The sequence below is a fragment of the Heptranchias perlo genome, unplaced genomic scaffold (genome assembly GCF_035084215.1).
Source record: "Heptranchias perlo isolate sHepPer1 unplaced genomic scaffold, sHepPer1.hap1 HAP1_SCAFFOLD_47, whole genome shotgun sequence".
Classification (NCBI taxonomy): domain Eukaryota; kingdom Metazoa; phylum Chordata; class Chondrichthyes; order Hexanchiformes; family Hexanchidae; genus Heptranchias; species Heptranchias perlo.
The window spans coordinates 10,537,875-10,554,478 of record NW_027139484.1 but is presented as its reverse complement, the minus strand read 5'-3'; the positions used below and the strand labels follow the sequence as shown (position 1 = coordinate 10,554,478).

At 47.0% G+C, this 16,604-nt stretch overlaps 1 non-coding gene across 1 annotated transcript; it reads right to left on the bottom strand.

Annotated features, from left to right (window-relative positions):
* Nucleotides 1-14,223: 14,223 nt before the first annotated feature.
* LOC137313391 (small nucleolar RNA U3) lies at nucleotides 14,224-14,441 on the bottom strand. The gene has a single exon (XR_010961043.1). It is a non-coding gene; the product is annotated as a small nucleolar RNA U3 (small nucleolar RNA).
* Nucleotides 14,442-16,604: the final 2,163 nt, after the last annotated feature.

Sequence of the window (16,604 nt, the reverse complement as noted above, 5' to 3'; positions counted from 1 at the left end):
CCATCAGTCCCTTCTCCAGTCTTCCCCTTCAGTCCCTCCCCTCCCCGTCTCTCCACCTCTCCACCCTCAGACCATCTCACTCCTCCATCACACCTTTCTCCCGTCTCCCCCCTCCGTCCCATGGGTCGCGGTTCCTCCGTCCAGGGGTCGCGGCCCCATTAACGCCGCTCGGGCCTGGAATCGGATGAGCTTCAGCTCGGACCGCCCTTCCTGCACCATTCCTGGGTGCGGGCCCTCCCTCTGTCGGTCGCGCCCTCGCCCGCCAAGCGCTGGCCTGTTGCTGTCGGAATGCGGCACAGGGACCGCGCGGCGCATGCGCAGCGTCCCTCGGGTGGGGGCGCTCCGTCCGCTTCGTGTCGCTTTCGCTTGTCACGTGATGGGAGGAGTCAGTCCAGGAGGAGGCGGGGTCTGGGTTGGAGGTGAGAGCTGTCAATCAAAGGGCCTGGAGTCAGCATTCACAGAACACAGGGTGTGGAGATTTTGTTTCAAATGTAAAATCTGCAAGAATGAAATAAAGACAGAAATGTACAAAAAAGGGTAAAAACCGGAAATGCAATAATCTGCATTTAAAACAGAAATCTCCAAACTCACATAAGGCTGTGACAGTCTTGAAATTGGGATCTTTATTTTTTTATACATGCGCAAAAACATTTATTGATTGGTGTACCTGGACATCCAACCCCCTTTACTCCTGTACAGTCCCTAGTTTCTCACCATTAAGAAAATACTCCTATTTCTCACCTAATGCCTGCAATAAATGCTCTTTGCACAACTCCCCACATCTTTACTGTCCAGCTCTGTTTCCACTGTTCACTGTCCAACAATAACAGACACGGTGAGACATGAACATTTTTTAGATTTCTAAATATACTTTATTTCATTAAATTTATGGACACACACAGTTCAATGTAAATATCACAGTACCAATTCAAAACAACACAATACAGATCGTACACACGACGATTCCACTATTACAATTCAAAACTGGGGACATATCTTCTAATACATGCTGTACAAGGCAAAGTGAAATGGCCTTACACAGTGGCCATTCCCCATAGAGCCTTTGCATAGGTCGCACTTTGCTTCAGTGCGTCCCACAGCACGTACTCCTGGACCTTGGAGTGTGCCAGTCCGCAACACTCAGTCATGGACAGATCCTTCAGATGGAAGACCAGCTGGTTTCGGGCGGACCAAAAGGCGCCCTTCACCGAGTTGATGGTCTTCCATCAGCAGTTGATATCTGTCTCAGTGTGTGTCCCGGGGAACAGTCCGTAGAGCACAGCGTAATGTGTTACTGAACTGTTGGGGGTGAAACCCTCTTCGATTCCATGGTATAGGGGTCCTGTCTCTGTGGAGGGAGGTTATCACCTTTTACATGAATACACCGATCCAATCGCCCATATCCATGTCAGTGTTTGGTAAACACTGTCTGATGTGTTTCTCACACCTGGCGAACCTTGGGGTCAGAGACGTGGGGGTAATTTCACTTTCAGTGCTTGGACAGAGCAGAAATTAAAATCGGGCCGGTTCTATGAGGGGCGGGTGATCCGCTCTACCAGATCAGCCCCCAGCGATGGTGAAAATGTCCCTCCACTTGTTGTGAACCGGTGGCGTTTGAGACAATGGACCAGTTTGTGGGCTTCGAAGATTGATACTAGGGCGTAGGTCAGGAAAGGTGTGGCCGATTTTAAGTATCCCCGCCTGGCGGAAATGGGGTGGCAGAGGCTAGTAAATGGTGTCAGTTCACTTACAGTCCCTTTATTGGTGACGTTCCTGCCTCCACCATCGTGGGTAGGGTCCTGAGAGGAGCGGCCGGACCTCCGCCCTAGTATCAATCTTCGAAACCCACAAGCTGGTCCATTGATTCAAACTGCATCGGTTCAAAACATGTGGAGGGAAATATTCTGGTCAGGTCACGTGTAATATGTAAATCAGAGTATTATGACGTACGTGGGACACCATTTAATGTTGGATACAAATGTGTGGAGGAGCCGCCCTTTCGATGGGCATTGAGTGGTCCAGAACACGGAGAAGTTTCTTTTTAACTTATAATTTGTTGAGCAAGGAGAAGCAGGAGAGCTTTCCATTGGCCTGCTGCGGCCGTGCGAAATCTCCCGGCTCCTGATCGTATCAGAAATGTATCAGGAGGTTTCCTTATAGACCTGTGTAACCAGGTCCAGACTCATGTCCCATTAATCTCGCTTCAGTGAGTAAACATTGCTGTACAACAGCTCAGAGAGGAAACGATCTCCAGAACTCCCCACTGGAGTTTGAAATTACATTAATATTTTACCAGTTAGTAACGGGCCGGGTGTTGGTCCATTATTACTCTGTTCTGATCAAAACAAATGTCCCAATGAACAGGACGCTGTCTGACCCTGACAGCTCACCCTCAGTCCATCCCACCGGGCAGTGTGTGTGATGGGAAATAATCATCAACCGAAAAGGAGGATTTGATTTTATACATTTCAGGATTAAACATTTAATATTGAAATCATATTATTTCCAAACTAATAACAGCAAACCATTTCATGTTAGAATCACATCTTGTATCATTTCACAACACGGCATTTATCGGGTAAAATATAATTCCTGTCTGGTATTTCCAAATGTATTTCAAGTATTGGATTGATATCAGTTAGTTTAGTGAACTCATTGATGTCAATGGATAGAAAATCAGGCGCGTTGAAAAATGGGCTCCTGATCCACGACCGCCTGACTTACGCCACCGACAAACATGAAAATCTACTCTAATTGACTTTTTATTTAATTTCGGATGAAAGGTCTTCAGATGTTTCTATGATTTAACTAATGTAACAATTAGATTGAGTGGGTATTTCACCGCGTTCTTCAGCTCCTCTCTGAATTTAGTCTGGGTCACAGCATAAATACACGTGTTGGTGCAGGAACTGAGAAGTTGAAGCATGAATCCGGCTGACTCAATGTCACTGGCCGTATAGTACTGGACGTTTGTTATATACAGAGAGATAACATAAAAAACGAATGCGCTCCATAACAATATAAAACTGCCTGATATACTGAAGAGTAAAATGATGGATTTCCTTCGGTTCTCCATCTCTGGATCCTTGTGATTCTCTCCATTGCTGCGGCCCCGGAGTCCCCTGCGGACGCTACTGGCCGCTAAAATGTTCCTGGCGGTGAGAACATTGAACAGCAAGATCAGAATGAATGGGAAACAAGGCATTAACAGAAGATAAAACAAGTCAAAGGCTGCCCATGCGGGTGAAGTGAAAAGGCTCAGTTTCCAGACACAACCCCGGGGTACATTGTCCATTATATATTCCGGGTCAAATACAAAGTACCAGGGAATGTTTAGTAAACAGCTCAGCGCACTCACCGCCCCGATAACAGCAGCTGCCGTTCTCTCGGTGCAATATTTAGTTTTCAGCTTCTGACAACAAATGGCCACAAATCGATCAAAGGTGAAAACCACTGTGAACCAGACAGAGGCCGCTGTGGCTGCGAAACTGAGGGTTAGAATGAGACGGCACACGGGGGTAATGGTCAAGAATGAAAATGGGAAATAAATATTAAAAATGCGGGTCATTATGACAGCAGTGATAACGACCAGGAGATCGGCCACTGCCATTCCCACCAGGTAGCGAGTGATACATTTGGAGAGACCGCACTTTCCTCGGGACAGGATCACAATCGCCACCAAGTTAACTGTAAGAGAGAGAAAATGAAGCTGAGAAATTACTGATCAGACCTGGAGACAAAGGAACAGTTTGAGAGGATCGGGGGTGACATTTCCAGCTTTGTTGCTGCATCAAACGGTGGAAACTGATTCACTGACCTGGGCAGCGCTTTCGGGCAGAAAAATGTTTTTAAACACAATGATCAATAAGGAATTGGGAAATTGATATAGAAAGTGAATAAAGTGAGCACCAGATCCACTGGAAGGGCTGAGTGAGGGCGCAGTGCCGGTGGGGAAGGGAGAAGGGATTTTACACATCGGGAATCCAACAGGTTAAATCCGGATTTTGGCTCCAGATGGATGAGAAATTCAGCGAAGAGCCGGGAAGGTGAGAGGACAGGGGGAGGTGCTGCTTGTTTATTGCACTGGGTGAAGAGAGCCGACACAGACCGGCACAAAACAGAAAAGACCAAGATACGTGGCGGTGAGTTTGAGCTTCGGATTGGATTCGAAAGGCAGCTGCAGGCCGAACGAGTGGGTGAGATTGGGAGGAAGACAAGGAAAAGGACATGTCTGAGCTGGAGGGGAGTCAGTAGCAGATGGTTTGGGAAAACGAATAAACTGAGGCAACGGATGAGGAGAGAGAGGATTCAATGCAGTGGGAGGAGAGGCCGGGATTCACAGGGAGAGACTGCAGCAGAGTGTGAGAGGAAATCGAATCTATAGGTCCCAGTAACATAATCCATTCAATAAATTCAACATTTAATATCTTTGGTTATTGGTATCAATGAACTGCTCGTTGGTTACATAATGTGTTCAATAAATTTAATTTGCACAATCAATTATAATTACATTAAAATACAATAATTGAATTAGCCTCGTCCTTTTGTTCAATGAAGCTGACACACAGCCTTTAGAATACAATATCCCAATAATTCAATGCGGTAAAGAAATCACTGATTTTGTTCTTTAATTACATTTCAATTATGTTTATGTATTCAATCAGTAAACAAGTAAATGGAACATTCACATAAACAGACTGAGGACCTGATAGCGATTAACACACCCGGCGAGAACACAATAAAACTCTCACAATCTGACAACATCCTAATAACGCCTTCAAGTCACATTTCCTCTTCACAATTGTACTGGAAGTTTCAGCATTTCATTCCGATGAATTATTCACAGCGCTGCTTCTCTCTCTCTCCCCTCTCTCGCTCCCTGTGTGTGTATCTTTCTCTGTGTCTCCCTCTTTCTCTCGTTTCTTCTCCCCCTACCTCTCGTTTTCCTTCTCAGTTACTTTCTCTATCGCTCCTCTCTATGTCTCCGCACTGTCTCTACTCTCTTTCTCAATGCCCCTTTTCACATCCGAGTAAATCCTAACATCCTGCGCCTGCTTTCTCTTCACCAGCCCCATGTTCCAACGATCCTATTCTTAGTGTCAGTTTGTTAAATGGTGAAGCATTTGTGAACAGTTTAATATGTCCACAGATCATCCAAGTCTCCACCTGTTCACCAACACTGTTCACTTCATCTATAATGCATGGAATAAACAGAATTGAATCCCTCTTCCAGACACACCTCACAATAATTGAAATTCCTTCTCCTGTAATTACAAAGTACAGCGTTAGATGGCGGCATTGTTCAATTAACAAAACACCAACATCATCGCTGCTACTTGTAATGTGCAGATAAATAGAAGGGCTAGAGATTACAACAGATCAAGAGCAAACTGATACAACATAACCTCGAAATATTGCATTTTACAGTGAATTCATCCACAGTTAATCAGAGAATGAGATGTGAAAGAATCAGCATCAAACTCAGTTCAGTAACCAGACATCTGAAGCGGCGTCAGATACACACACAATGAAATAATCTTTCATAACAGTGATAACCAATAAATACATTGAAATCCCTGTTAAACTGAACCATGTTATCTGGGAGAGAGGACATTACGCTGCCTCCTTGTAACACCCAGACCCTGAGCTGTCTCATGACCAATCACTTAAAACACATTTATGAAAAAATATTCCAGGAGAGGTTAGTTCCACAACATGAAACTGTTAACAGCTCCTGATGGTCTGATACCTGCTATTAGCCCAGACACCTGATTCCAAACCATTCCGTACAGACAATATTTCAGTAACAATGACAAGGTTAGATATACAAGATCATAACGCATACAATGCAACAGCTGCAAGACAAAAAGTCAAGAGACTTAGGACAGTCGATCAACTGATAGAACAGAACAGTCCACTGCGTAATACACGATGGGAGAAAAATAGTGCCAAGTACAGCAGCAGAGTTAATATCGATTTACACCATGAACAGCTGAGATAATGGCTTACCTGGAACCCCAACGGCTGCAAGAACAGGATAATAAATACATTCTATCTGATACATTACTAAATATCCCATTTCTGTGAGAAGCAATGACTTCTGTTGGCCTGGAAACCGCAGCTCCGGCAGGCAGTCTGTGTGGATTCATTACAGCGATCCCTGATTTATACAGCGGGTAAATCTCCACTGACACGGTTATACCCCTGATCATTGCTATTAGTTACACTCACCTGAACAAACACATTACATCAGCAGCTTTGACTCAGCTGTAAATGATGACGTGGATATATCACAAACATCTCAAAGTTCAGAACCTTGTCTTAATGAGACCTCTCTCAGGAATAAAGTGAAAAGCTTTGTTCAGAAAGGACTGGTCCAACAATGAGCGGCTTCATTTACAGTTTTCATGTAATTGTATTGACCATGTTCACTCCTGGAGATTCATTTATACATTTTACAGATATCTCTACATTGTACATTGAATCCAGGGACACAAGCAGACCCGTTTCACTCTGTTCCTGCAGTTCCCCAGTTAGAATATGAATGTTGAGTCTCTGACACGACGACAACCTCTATAAGGGACACCATCCTTTCAGGCAATGCTTAACAACCCTCTGTGTGAAAGAATATTCTCCTCATTTCCCCTCTAGTTGTTTTGTTAATTATTTTAAACCAATGTCCTCTGGTTACCAATCCAGTTGCCAGAGTAAACAGTTTCCCATATTTGCTCTGTAAAAATCCTCATTATTTTGAACACCTCGATTAGGTCTCCCCTTATCCTTCTCTGATCTCAGGAGAACAAGCCCAGCTTCTCCAATCCCTCCACAAAAATGAAGTCCTTCATCCCTGGCATCACGCTGGTAAATCTCCTCTGTACCCTCTCCAAGGCCTTGACATCCTTCTTAATGTGTGATGCCCAGTGTTGTACACAATAGTCCAGCTGAGGCCTAGCCAGTCTTTTGTAAAGGTTTAACATCACTTCCCTATTTGTGTATTCGATGCCCCTATTTACAGACCCATGTATCCCATACACTTGCTTAAACGCCTTATCAACTTGCCCTGCTACCTTCAAAGATTTGTGAATATACGCCCCCCGGTCCGTCTGCTCTTCCATCACCCTCAAAATAGTACATTGAGTTACATCGAAACTCCAGCACAGAAACAGGCCATTCGGCCCAACTGGTTTATGCCAGCTTTTTTGCTGCACACGAGCCCCCTCCCTCCCCACTTCATCTAACCCTATCAGGGTATCGTTTTCCTTTCTCCATCTTGTGCTTATCGAGCTTCCCCTTAAATGCATCTGTGTTATTTGCCGCAATTACTCAATGTGGTAGCACATTCCACATTCTTACCACTCTTTGGTAAATAAGTTTCTCCTGAATTCCTTATTGGATTGATTAGTGACTATCTTATATTTATGACCTCTAATTTTGGACTCCCGCAAGTGGAAACATTTTCTCTACGTCTAACCTACCAAACCACATCATTATCTGAAAGACCTCTATCAGGTCACCCCTCAGCTTTCTCCTTTCTGCAGAGAGGAGATCCAGCCTGTTCAGCCTTTACTGATAAGTATATCTTCTCACTTCTGGTATCATCCTTGTGAATCTTTTTTGCCCTCTCTCCAATACTTTAATATCTTTCTCTAATATGGAGACCAGAACTGTGCGCAATTCTACAAGTGTGGCCTCACAAGGCTCCACACAAGTTTAACATAACTGCTTTGCGTATCAATTCTACGCCTCTAGATTTGAACCCCAATGCTTGATTTGCCTTTTTTAACTTGTGTTGCTACTTTTCGTGATTTGTGTATCTGTGCCCCAAAATTTTATTCTTCCAGTACTTTCTTTACAATACATGGTGAAATGGCCTTGCACGGTGGCATTTCCCCATAAACCTTTTGCATAGGCTGCACCTCGCTTCATTGTATCCCGCAGCACGTACTCCTGGTCCTTGGAGTATGTCAGTTGGCAACATTCGGTCATGGACAGCTCCATCAGCTGGAAGACCAGCAGGTTTCAGGCGGACCAAGGGGCCTCCTTCACCGAGTTGATGGTCTTCCAGCAGCAGTTGATATCTGTCTTGGTGTGCGTCCCGGGGAACTGCCCGTAGAGCACAGCATCTTGTGTTACTGAGGCGTTGGGGATGAACCGTGACAGATACAAACGCATCTGTCTCCAGACCTTCTGCACCAAAGAGCAGCCCACCAGGAGATGGACGACGGTCTCCTCCCCACCGCAGCCTCGAGGAAAGCTCACGGTAGTTCTGAGGACAGTGAACCTACTGCTGATCGGAGCAAACGTCGGTGACGTCATCCATGTGTTGGGAGGACTTAACCTGAGAGCATCCGCTGCCTAGGATAGTCACCCACTGATATCTGCATCCTACCTGATGAACGCAACAATCTGCTTGATGCAACATATGATCAAGGCCGCGGAGAGAGGACAGACCTGCTTGACTCCAGATCTGAATGGAGGGCTCTCCGACTTCTGCCCGTTGATTAGGACTGTGCTACAGATGTCTGTGTAGAGCAGTAAGATCCAATCGCGGATTCCCTCCCCAAAACACATTTTGGAGAGCACGTCCATCATGTACGTGTGGGATATTCTGTCAAAGGCCTCCTCCTAGTCCAGGCTGATGAGGCAGTTGTTCACCCCGCTGACCTGCACATGGGCGATCGTATCCCTGAGTGACGCAAGGCTATTGGAGATCGTCCTGCCGGGTACAGTACAGGTCTGATCCGGGTGGATCACCAGCTCCAGAGCAGACTTGAGCTTATTGGCGATGACCTGAGACAGAATCTTCTAATCGACATTTTGCAAGGAAATGGGTGGCCAATTTCTGATTTCTTCCCTCTCCCCTTTCTCCTTGTAGATTAGGGTGATGATGCCTTTCCTCATGGACTCTGACATACTGCCTGCTAGAAGCATACCCCTGTACACTTCCAGCAGGTCTGGGCCTATCCAGTCCTTCAGAGCCGTGTGCAACTCAACCAGTAAGACATCGCTCCCGGTAGTTCTACTCTTCTCGAAGGACCAGACGCCCTTTGTCAGCTCGTCCATGGTCAGTGGCGGATCCATGCCCTGCTGCTCGCTGTCCTCTAAATCCTCCCTGATAGAGGACAGGAAAGATTGAGAGGCCGTGGTGTCTTTGGGCTTTGAGTCGTACAGCCCGGCATAAAAGGACTTGCTGACCCTCAGTGTGTCGGCCCGTGAAGTCATCACTGAGCCTTCTTCTTCCTTCAAGCTGCTGATCACGGAGGTCTCTCTGTGAGGATTCTGGAAGAAGAAGTGCGAGCATTTCTGACCCTGCTCCATGGAGCGGACTCTGGGTCGGAAGATGATCTTTGAAGCCTCGGAGGTGAAGAGCGAGGCTTGCTGGCCCTTCACCTCTCTGAGATCCTCCCCGACATCGACCCCCATTAACTGCAACTAGAGCAGATCCTGCCTGCTTTTCTGGAGTTGTGACGCTTCCCTCTGTCTCTCTATTGCTTTCTGAACACCTTTGAGGATGAAGAACCTGTTGATATTGGCCCTGATCGCTTCCCACTAGTGCACCGTGGAGTCGAAGAGGGGTTTCACGGTCCTCCACCCTGTATAATCCCTCTTTAGATCCTCGATATTCTCCAGGGTCAACAGTGTCACTTTCAGCTTCCATCTCCCCCTGCCCACCCTCTCGTCCTCCTGCGATTAGCAGTCGGCCAGTAGGAGGCAGTGGTCAGAGAGGAACACCGGTTGGACGTCGGTGGATCAGACCTTGATCATTGGGAACACAAACAGGAAGTCTATCCTGGAACGGATGGTCCCGCCCGGCCTGGACCAGGTGTCAGGTTTGCGGAAGACGTCGCAGAGTTTTGCATCTTTCACCGCTTCCATCAGGAGTTTGGACGTGGTGTCCAGTATTCCCCCGCCCCTGCTGGATCGTCCAGCGTCATCGAGGATGCAGTTGAAGTCTCCTGCGAGAAAGACCGACCAGTAGAACGCCAGCGGCATCGGGAGATGCTGGAAGACTGCCAGCCGTTAGCTCCTGAGCTTCGGGGCGTACACATTAGAATCAGAGAAAGGTTACAGCATGGAAGGAGTCAATTTGGCCCATCGAGTCCACGTGCACTCTATGTAAGAGCAATCCAGCGAGTCCCATCCCCCGCCCTATACACGTAGCCCTGCACATTTTTCCTTTCAAGTACTTATCCAGTTCCCTTTTGAAGGCCATGATTGAATCTGCCTCCACCACCCCCTCGGGCAGAGCATTTCAGATCCTAACCACTCGCGGTGTAGTTTTTTTTTCTCATGACACCTTTCGTTCTTTTGCCAGTCACCTTAAATCTATGCCTTCTGTTTCTTGACTCTTCCGCCAATGGGAACAGTTTCTCTCTATCTTCTCTGTCCAGACCCTTCATGATTTTGAATACCTCTATCAAATCTCCTTTCGACCTTCTCTGTTCCAAGGAGAACAACCCCAGCTTCTCCACTCTATCCACGTAACTAAAGTCCCTCATCCATGGAATCATTCTAATAAAACTCTTCTACATCCACTCTAAGGCCTTCACATCTTTCCTAAAGTGCGGTGCCCAGAACTGAACTCAATACTCCAGTTGTGCCCTAACCAGTGTTTTATAAACTTTCATCATGACTTCCTTGCTTTTGTACTCTATGCCTCAATTTATAAAGCCCAGGATCCCGTATGCTTTTTTTAACCGCTTTCACAACTTGCCCTGTCACCTTCAATGATTTGCGCACAGATACCCTGAGATCTCTCTGCTCCTGTACCCTTTTCGAATTGTGCCCTCTAATTTAAATTGCCTCGCCTCGTTCTTCCTACCGAAATGTATAACTTCGCATTTTTCGGCGTTCAATTTCATCTGCATAGATTTAAGGTGATTGGCATTTCACCAGCCTGCCTATATCCTCTTGAAATCCATCACGATCCACCTCACTGTTCGCTACACTTCCAAGTTTCGTTTCATCTGCAAATTTTGAAATTGTACCCTGTACACCCAAGTCCAAGTCATTATTATATATCAAGAAAAGCAGTAGTCCCAGCAGCGACCCCTGGAGAACACCACTGTACACCACCCTCCAGTTCGAAAAACAACCGTTCACCACTACTCTCTGTTCCCTGTCACTCAGACAATTCTGTATTCATGTTGCTGCTGCCCCTTTTATTCCATGGGCCGCAATGTTGATGACAAGCCTACCATGCGATACTTTATCAAACGCCATTTGAAAGTCCATATACACCACCTCAAATGCATTGCCCTCATCAAAAACTCTGTCAGATCAGTTAAACACGATTTGCCTTTAACAAATCCGTGCTGGCTTTCCCTAATCAATCCACTCTTTCAAGTGACTGCTAATTCTGTCTCGGATTATCATTTCTAAATGTTTCTCCACCACCGACGTTAAACTGACTGGACTATAGTTGCTGGGTTTATCCTTACCCCCTTTTTTGAACAAGGGTGTAATATTTCCAATTCTCCAGTCCTCTGGCCCCGTATCGACGGATGTTTGGAAGATTATGGCCAGTACCTCCACAATTGCCACCCTTACTTCCCTCAGCAACTTAGGATGCATCACATCCGGACTGAGTGAATTATCCACTTTAAGTACAGCAAGCCTTTCTAGTACCTCTTCTTTATCAATGTTTAGCCCATCCAGTATCTCAACTATATCTTCCTTTACGGAGACTCCAGCAGCATCTTCTTCCTTCGTAAAGTCAGATGTAAAGCAATCATTTATTACCTCTGCCATCCCCTCTGCCTCCATTAGTAGATCTCTTTTATGGTCTCTAATCGGCCCACTCCTCCTCTTACGATCCGTTTACTTTTTACATGCTTGTAGAAGACGTTTGGATTCCCTTTTATGTTGGCCGCAGTCGGAGCGGGGCGTTATTGTATAGAACGTCTGCTACGAGCAGGCGGCCATCCACCACCTCTTTAACCTCGGGGATGGTGAATTGGTCTCCTCCCAACAGAATCCCCAGGCCCGAGGATTGACTATCGTTGATTGCCGACCAGTTCGATTGCTACTGGGTCCACATGCGTGACCACTGCCGATAGTTGCTGAGGTGCAGGTTCCCGCACTCCTGCAGGAACAGCAGGTCCCTCTTGACCCTGGACAGGTAGTTCAGGGTCACAGCACATCGCGTAGTCGCCTTAACACTACGCTCGTTTATGCAAGCAATTTTGAAAGCCGTTTTAAAAATACAAAGGACAAACATTAACGTCTTCCAATTGCATCAGTCCAGGTTCTACGTTACCGTCCATTTCCGAACCTTGGTCCTGATTCTGCATTGGTGTCGTGTGCTGGAACTTCTCGACGGTCCTTGGGATGAGGAAGGAGGCCTGTCCTCCGTTGATGGAGGATCAGCGTCTGTTCCTTCTCCAGTGGGAGTGTGAAGAGAGGCTCCTCAGTGAGAAATGTCAGCGGCCCTCCCTTCCCATTCTCCTTGAAGGCCTGGGGCATCTTTTGCCATCCTGCGACATCCCTAAAGGTCACTTCCACGTATCTGCTCCTCGGGAAACACTCATCCATGCTTTTGTTACCTCCAGACTCGACAATGCCAATGCTCGCCTGATCGCATTCCCACTATGCAGGCACAAGATATCCGCGGCCTTGAAACCACAGGTTTCGGGAAGAACCTTCTTCACGAAGTCATTTCATTGCCTTCACCCCCCCTCGCAGTCAGCCTGACGGTATTTCACACCCTGGGCCCCGGTGCTCGGGGACCCCTTGTCACCACGTCCGCTGCAAATTAGATTTCACTTCCCAAGAGAAAGGTGTTAGACCAGTCTCAGGCCAGCATGAGGATCCACCTCTACATCAGTAAAGCTTAAACTGGTACTAGCTGATTCTACTTGATCTGGCGCCTTCCTCATAATGGGATCTCCCCTGTCAGGTGAGCAGTTGATATCGCACCTTTCACTACCTCACCGCGTCCCAAAGCTCTTTACAGCCAAAGAAGTACTTTTTGAAGTGCAGTCACCTCTCCTCTCCTCCATTGTCCAGCTAGATGGGACTGCCCTCACCTGGTTTATTTCGTGTCTATCCAGTTGTAGCCAGAGAATCACGTGCAATGGCTTCTCTTCCCACTCCCCCAAGGATCTATATTTGCCCCCCTCCTATTTCTCATCTACATGCTGCCCCTTGGCTACATCATCCAAAAACTCGTCGGATTCCACATGTACGCTGCTGGCACTCAGGTCTACCTCACCTCCAGCTCTCTCCACCCCTCCATTGCCTCTGATTCGTCACACTGCTTCTCTGATATCTATCAGTGGATGAGCAGAAATTTCCTCCAATTAAATATTGGGAAGAGCAAAGCCATTATTTTCGGTCCCTGCTATAAACTCCCTCCCCCTCCCTGACCAATGTCTCAGACTAAACCAGACTGTTCGCAGCATCGATGTCCTTTTTGACCCTGAACTAAGCTTCCGACTCCAGATTCTCTCCATCACCAAGACTGCCTACTTCTACCTCCATAATATCGCCCGTATCTGCCTTAGCCCATCTGCGACTGAAACCCTTATCCATGCTTTTGTTACCGCCAAACTTGACAATTCCAAGGCTCTCCTGGCCGCCCTCCCATCATGCACCCTCCATAATCTTCAGCATATCAAAACTCTGCTGCCCGTATCCGAACTCACACGATGTCCCATTCACCAATCCTCCTGCTACTAAAGAAAGAACTCGCATTTATATAGCGCCTTGCATGAGCGCAGGATGGCCCAAAGCATTTTTGAACTGTCGCCACTGTTGTAATGTAGGAACCGCCGCAGCCAATTTGCTCACAGCAAGGTCCCACAAACCGTAATGGTGTATTGGGCAGATAATCTGTATTAGTGATGTTGGTTAAGGGGTAAATATTGACCAGGACACCTCGGAGAACTCCCCTCAAGTTCTTCAAAATAGCGTCATGCGATCTTTTACATCCACCTGAGATGGCAGGCGGAGCAACGTTTTAATCAGTAATGCAAGTCCCTCAGTACTGCAAGCCGAGATTTTGTGCCCCATTAACTACGCTATTTCAGTGACTGTGCCGAATCAGTTCAGTGCAAACTCTGACTGATGAGTTCAAAACCGAAAAAGGAGGGGAAGAGCAACAGATAGCAGTACGAGCTCGGCTGAGGTGGCAAAGACTTACACTCTCGCTGGAGACAAGCACCTTTAAATATAAAATAATTAGCGGATAAATATTGCTACTTTTGAGCTGCAGAAACACTAACCACTCAGAATGCATTTCCTTCTTCCACTTCTCGCACAATGAGAGAAGGGAACGGTCATCAATGGCCACAAGCGCTGGTATAAAACAACACTTGCAACCCGCTTCACGCTCAGAAGGAAAAGCTCCATCTCCTCCTCGTGGTTAGTGAGACCAAACACTTCAGAACACATTTCTCAAGTTCAAAAACTATAGAAATGATCCCTAAAAGTATAGTCTTACTGAAAGGTTGCCGCAACACCGCTCTCCACCCTCAGCGAGCCCCCTTTAACACATGCTGAGCGCGGACCAATTCTTCCACCATTCATTGCACCCGGCAGGGAATCGAATAAAAACGCAATTAATCTTCGCTTCACCTTTTGTAAACTTATAATTCTGTGAAAAAGAAATAGGGTTTCTGTCGTGCAGCCATGACTCAGTAGGCACTAATTTGCATAATGTAGATACCAGCCTCCAGCAACTGTCCTGATCATAAGAACATAAGAATGTAAGAAATAGGAGCAGGAGTCGGCCATACAGCCCCTTGAGACGGCTCCGCCCTTCAATCAGATCATGGCTGATCTTCAACCTCAACTCCACTTTCCTGCTCGATCCCCAGATCCCTTGATTCCATCCAGAAGGACAAGAGCAGCAGGTGCATGGGAACAACACCACCTGCAAGTTCCCCTCCAAGTCACACACCATCCCGACTTGAAAATATATCGCCGTTCCTTCATTGTCGCTGGGTCAAAATCCTGGAACTCCCTACATAACAGCACTGTGGGAGAACCTTCACCACACGGACTGCAGCGGTTCAAGGAGCCGGCTCACCACCACCTTCTCAAGGGCAATTAGGGATGGGCAATAAATGCTGACATCGCCAGCGATGCCCACATCCCACGAACGAATAAAAAAAATCCAAATGTCTATCCACCTTAGCCTTGAACATACACAACGACTGAGCATCCACAGCCCTCTGGGGTAGAGAATTCCAAAGATTCACCACCCTCTGAGTGAAGAAATTCTTCATCATCTCAGTCTTAAATGGCCGACCCATGATCCTGAAACCATGCCCCCTATCTAAACTGTCCAGCCAGGAGATACAATCTCTCAGCATCTACCCTGTCAAGACCCGATGATTCACACAGTGGGTGGGTGACCCAGCACTGTGATCATTGATTCACACAGTGGATGGGTGACCCAGCACTGTGATCATTGACTCACACAGTGGGTGAGTAACCCAGCACTGTGATCATTGATTCACACAGTGGGTGAGTGACCCAGCACTGTGATCATTGATTCAAACAGTGGGTGAGTGACCCAGCACTGTGATCATTGATTCACACAGTGGGTGAGTGACCCAGCACTGTGGTCATTGATTCACACAGTGGGTGGGTGACCCATCACTGTGATCATTGATTCACACAGTGGGTGGGTGACCCAGCACTGTGATCATTGACTCACACTGTGGGTGGGTGACCCAGCACTGTGATCATTGATTCAGACAGTGAGTGCTTGACACTTAAACTGTGATCATTGTTCCACAGTTATGTCCTGTCCCACCGGCAGGTCAGGCTCACCAGGGCTGGCAGTACAGCTGTATACAGTCAGGGGAGAATGGCCCTGGAAGTAGTTAACATTGACTCAGGACCCCAAGAAGTCTCATGTCATCAGGTCAAACATGGGCAAGGCAACCTCCTGTGATTACCACCTACCGCCCTCCCTCAGCTGATGAATTAGTCCTCCACCATGTTGATCACCAATTGGAGGAAGGACTGAGGGTAGCAAGGGCACAGAATATACTCTCGGTGGGGGACTTCAACGTCCATCACCAAGAGTGGCTCAGTAGCACCACTACTGACCGAGCTGGCCGAGTCCTGAAGAAAACAGCTGCCAGACTGGGCCTACGACAGGTGGTGAGTGAACCAACACGAGGGAAAAACCTACTTGACCTCATCATAAGACCTGAAGACCATAATAGATAGTAGCAGGAGCAGGCCATTCGGGCCCTCGAGCCTGCTCCGCCATTTAATGAGATCATGGCTGATCTGATTTTTACCTCAACTCCAATTTTCCGCCTTTTCCCCATATCCGTTGACTCCCTTGCTGATCAGAAATTTGTCTCACTCGGCCTTGAATGTATTCAATGACTCAGCCTCCACAGCTTTTTGGGGTAAAGAATTCCAAAGATTCACGACCCTCTGGGAGAAGGAATTCCTTCTCATTTCCTTCTTAAACGGGCGACCTCTTATTCTGAGACTATGTCCCCTAGTTTTAGATTCCCCCATGAGGGATAACATCCTCTCAGCATCTACCCTATCGAGTCCCCTCAGAATCTTGTATGTTTCAATAAGATCTCCTCTCATTCTTCTAACCTCCAATGAGTATGGACCCAACCTGTTCA